Here is a 6,001-nt window from a genome sequence, read left to right as displayed (position 1 = left end):
GGGGGGGGTGAAGGAAATATGCCCTAGAGGCAATAATAAAGTTATTATTTATTTCCTTATATCATGATAAATGTTTATTATTCATGCTAGAATTGCATTAACCGGAAACATAATACATGTGTGAATACATAGACAAACAGAGTGTCACTAGTATGCCTCTACTTGACTAGCTCGTTAATCAAAGATGGTTATGTTTCCTAACCATGGACAAAGAGTTGTTATTTGATTAACGGGATCACATCATTAGTTGAATGATCTGATTGACATGACCCATTCCATTAGCTTAGCACCCGATCGTTTAGTATGTTGCTATTGCTTTCTTCATGACTTATACATGTTCCTATGACTATGAGATTATGCAACTCCCGTTTGCCGGAGGAACACTTTGTGTGCTACCAAACGTCACAACGTAGCTGGGTGATTATAAAGAAGCTCTACAGGTGTCTCCAAAGGTACATGTTGGGTTGGCGTATTTCGAGATTAGGATTTGTCACTCCGAATGTCAGAGAGGTATCTCTGGGCCCTCTCGGTAATGCACATCACTTAAGCCTTGCAAGCATTGGAACTAATGAGTTACTTGCGGGATGATGTATTACGGAACATGTAAGGAGACTTGCCGGTAACGAGATTGAACTAGGTATTGGATACCGACGATCGAATCTCGGGCAAGTAACATACCGATGACAAAGGGAACAACGTATGTTGTTATGCGGTCTGACCGATAAAGATCTTCGTAGAATATGTAGGAGCCAATATGGGCATCCAGGTCCCGCTATTGGTTATTGACCGGAGACGTATCTCGGTCATGTCTACATTGTTCTCGAACCCGTAGGGTCCGCACGCTTAAGGTTTCGATGACAGTTATATTATGAGTTTATAAGTTTTGATGTACCGAAGGTTGTTCGGAGTCCCGGATGAGATCACGGACATGACGAGGAGTCTCGAAATGGTCGAGACATAAAGATTGATATATTGGAAGCCTATGTTTGGATATCGGAAGTGTTCCGGGTGAAATCGGGATTTTACCGGAGTACCGGGAGGTTACCGGAACCCCCCGGGAGCTATATGGGCCTAAGTGGGCCTTAGTGGAAGAAGAGGAGAGGCAGCCAAGGCTGGGCCGCGCGCCCCTCCCCCCTAGTCCGAATAGGACAAGGAGAGAGGGGGCCGGCGCCCTCCTCCTTCTCTCTCTCTTTTCCACCTCGCGAATCCTATTCCAACTAGGATTGGGGGAGAAGTCCTACTCTCGGAGGGAGTAGGACTCCTCCTGGCACGCCCTATGATGGCCGGCCGGCCTCCCCCTCTTGAACCTTTATATACGGAGACAGGGGCACCCCAGAGACACAAGTTGATCCACGTGATCATATTCTTAGCCGTGTGCGCTGCCCCCTTCCACCATAGTCCTCGATAATATTGTAGCGGTGCTTAGGCAAAGCCCTGCGACAGTAGTACATCAAGATCGTCACCACACCGTCGTGCTGACAGAACTCTTCCACGACACTTTGCTGGATCGGAGTCCGGGGATCGTCATCGAGCTGAACGTGTGCTAGAACTCGGAGGTGCCGTAGTTTCGGTGCTTGATCGGTCGGGCCGTGGAGACGTATGACTACATCAACCAAACGCTTCCGTTGTCGATCTACAAGGGTACGTAGATCACACTCTCCCCTTTCATTGCTATGCATCACCATGATCTTGCGTGTGCATAGGAAATTTTTTGAAATTACTATGTTCCCCAACAGTGGTATCAGAGCCAGGTTTTATGCGATGATGTAATATGCACGAGTAGAACACAATTGAGTTGTGGGCGATATAAGTCATACTGCTTACCAGCATGTCACACTTTGGTTCGGCGGTATTGTTGGATGAAGCGACCCGGACCGACATTACGCGTACGCTTACGCGAGACTGGTTCTACCGACGTGCTTTGCACACAGGTGGCTGGCGGGTGTCAGTTTCTCCAATTTTAGTTGAGCCGAGTGTTGCTACGCCCGGTCCTTGCGAAGGTTAAAACATCACCAACTTGACAAACTATCGTTGTGGTTTTTGATGCGTAGGTAAGAACGGTTCTTGCTAAGCCCGTAGCAGCCACGTAAAACTTGCAACAACAAAGTAGAGGACGTCTAACTTGTTTTTGCAGAGCATGTTGTGATGTGATATGGTCAAGACGTGATGAGATATAAGTTGTTGTATGAGATGATCATGTTTTGTTGAAGTTATCAGCAACTGGCAAAATCCTTATGGTTGTCTCTCTATTGCATAAGATGCAAGCGTCCAATAATTGCTTTTACTTTATCGCTATGCGATAGCAATAGTTGCAAGAGCAATTGTTGGCGAGACGACCACGTGACGACACATTGATATAGATCAAGATGATGGAGATCATGGTGTCATGCCGGTGACGATATAGTTCATGACAGTACTTTGGAGATGGAGATCAAAGAAGCAAGATGATGATGGCCATATCATGTCACATATTTTGATTGCATATGATGTTTATCTTTTATACATCTTATTTTTGCTTAGTTTGATGGTAGCATTTTAAGATGATCTCTCACTAATTATCAAGAAGTGTTCTCCCTGAGTATGCACCATTGTGAAAGTTCTTCGTGCTGAGACACCACGTGATGATCGGGTGTGATAGGCTCTATGTTCAAATACAATGGGTGCAAAACAGTTGCACACGCGGAATACTCAGGTTATACATGACGAGTCAAGCATATACAGATATGGCCTTGGAACACGGAGACCGAAAGGTTGAGCGTGAATCATATAGTAGATATGATCAACATAGTGATGTTCACCAATGAAACTGCTCCATCTCACGTGATGATCGGACATGGTTTAGTTGATTTGGATCACGTGATCACTTAGAGGATTAGAGGGATGTCTATCTAAGTGGGAGTTCTTAAGTAATATGATTAATTGAACTTAAATTTATCATGAACTTAGTCCTGGTAGTATATTGCAAATTATGTTGTAGATCAATAGCTCGCGTTGTTGCTTCCCTGTGTTTATTTTGATATGTTCCTAGAGAAAATTGTGTTGAAAGATGTTAGTAGCAATGATGCGGATTGGATCCGTGATCTGAGGTTTATCCTCATTGCTGCACAGAAGAATTATGTCCTTGATGCACCGCTAGGTGACACACCTATTGCAGGAGCAGATGCAGACGTTATGAACGTTTGGCTAGCTCAATATGATGACTATTTCATAGTTTAGTGCACCATGCTTAACGGCTTAGAATCGGGACTTCAAAGACGTTCTGAACGTCATGGACCATATGAGATGTTCCAGGAATTGAAGTTAATATTTCAAGCAAATACCCGAGTTGAGAGATATGAAGTCTCCAACAAGTTCTATAGCTACAAGATGGAGAAGAATCGCTCAAGCAGTGAGCATGTACTCAGATTGTCTGGGTACTACAATCGCTTGAATCAAGTGGGAGTTAATCTTTCAGATAAGATAGTGATTGACAGAATTCTCTAGTCACCATCACTAAGTTAGTAGAACTTCATGATGAACTATAGTATGCAAGGGATAACGGAAACGATTCCCAAGCTCTTCGTGATGCTAAAATCGACGAAGGTAGAAATCAAGAATAACATCAAGTGTTGATGGTAGACAAGACCACTAGTTTCAAGAAAAGGGCAAAAGGAATAAGCGGAACTTCAAGAAGAACGGCAAGCAAGTTGCTTCTCAAGTGAAGAAACCCAAGTCTGGTCCTAAGCCTGAGACAAAGTGCTTCTACTGCAAAGGGATTGGTCACTAGAAGCGGAACTACCCCAAGTATTTGGTGGATAAGAAAGGATGGCAAAGTAAACAAAGGTATATTTGATATACATGTTATTGATGTGTACTTTACTAGTGTTCATAGTAACCCCTCAGTATTTGGTACTAGTTCAGTTGCTAAGATTAGTAACTCGAAACGGGAGTTGCGGAATAAACAGAGACTAGTTAAGGGTGAAGTGACGATGTGTATTGGAAGTGGTTCCAAGATTGATATGATCATCATCGCACACTCCCTATACTTTCGGGATTAATGTTGAACCTAAATAAGTGTTATTTGGTGTTTGCGTTGAGCATAAATATGATTTGATCATGTTTATTGCAATACGGTTATTCATTTAAGTTAGAGAACAATTTTTGTTCTGTTTACATGAATAAAACTTTCTATGGTCATACACACCAATGAAAATGGTTCGTTGGATCTCGATCATAGTGATACACATATTCATAATATTGAAACCAAAAGATGCAAAGTTAATAATGATAGTGCAACTTATTTGTGGCACTGCCGTTTAGGTCATATTGGTGTAAAGCGCATGAAAAAACTTCATGCTGATGGGCTTTTGGAATAACTTGATTATGAATCACTTGATGCTTGCGAACCATGCCTCATGGGCAAGATGACTAAAGCTCCGTTCTCCGGAACAATGGAGCGAGCAACTGACTTATTGGAAATAATACATACTGATGTATGCGATCCGATGAGTGTTAAGGCTCGCGGCGGGTATCGTTATTTTCTGACCTTCATAGATGATTTGAGCAGATATGGATATATCTACTTGATGAAACATAAGTCTGAAACATTTGAAAAGATCAAAGAATTTCAGAGTGAAGTGGAAAATCATCGTGTCAAGAAAATAATGTTTCTACGATCTGATCGTGGAGACAAATATTTGAGTTACGAGTTTGGTCTTCATTTGAAACAATGTGGAATAGTTTCACAAATTCATGCCACCTGGAACACCACAGCATAATGGTGTGTCCGAACGTCATAACTGTACTTTGTTGGATATAGTACAATCTATGATGTTTCTTACCGATTTACCACTATCGTTTTGGGGTTATGCATTAAAGACAGCTGCATTCACGTTAAAAAGGGCACCATCTAAGTCCGTTGAGACGACACAATCTTAACTGTGTTTTGGCAAGAAACCAAAGTTGTCGTTTCTTAAAATTTGGGACTGTGATGCTTATATGAAAAAGTTTCATCCCGATAAGCTCAAACCCAAATCGGAGAAATATGTCTTCATAGGATACCCAAAGGAGATTGTTGGGTACACCTTCTATCACAGATCCGAAGGCAAAAAACATTCGTTGCTAAGAATGGATCCTTTCTAGAGAAGGAGTTTCTCTCGAAAGAAGTGAGTGGGAGGAAAGTAGAACTTGATGAGGTAACTGTACCTTCTCACTTGTTGGAAAGTAGTATATCACAGAAAGCAGTTTCTGTGACACCTACACCAATTAGTGAGGAAGCTAATGATGATGATCATGTAACTTCAGATCAAGTTACTACCGAATCTCGTAGGTAAACCAGAGTAAGATCCGCACCAAAGTGATACGGTAATCCTGTTCTGAAGGTCATGTTACTTAACCATGGCGAACCTACGAACTATGAGGAAGCGATGATGAGCCCAGATTCCGCGAAATGGTTTGAGGCCATGAAATCTGAGATATGATCAATGTATGAGAACAAAGTATGGACTTTGATGGATTTTCCCGATGATTGGCAAGCCATAGAAAATAAATGGATCTTCAAGAGGAAGACAGACGCTGATAGTAGTGTTACTATCTACAAAGCTAGAATTGTCGCAAAAGGTTTTCGACAAGTTCAAAGTGTTGACTACGATGAGAGTTTTTCACTCATATCTATGCTTAAGTCTGTCCGAATCATGTTAGCAATTGCCGCATTTTATGAAATCCGGCAAATGGATAAACAAAACTGCATTCCTTAATGGATTTATTAAAGAAGAGTTGTATATGATGCGACTAGGAGGTTTTGTCGATCCTAAAGGTGTTAACAAAATATGCAAGCTCCAGCGATCCATCTATGGACTGGTGTAAGCATCTCGGAGTTGGAATATACACTTTGATAAGATGATCAAAGCATATAGTTTTATATAGAATTGCGATGAAGCATGTATTTACAAGAAAGTGAGTGGGAGCACTACAGCATTTCTGATAAGTATATGTAAATGACATATTGTTGATCAGAAATAAT

Source organism: Triticum dicoccoides, chromosome 7A (genome assembly GCF_002162155.2).
Source record: "Triticum dicoccoides isolate Atlit2015 ecotype Zavitan chromosome 7A, WEW_v2.0, whole genome shotgun sequence".
In the NCBI taxonomy this organism is placed as follows: Eukaryota; Viridiplantae; Streptophyta; class Magnoliopsida; order Poales; family Poaceae; genus Triticum; species Triticum dicoccoides.
Note: the sequence above shows the minus strand (reverse complement) of the source record.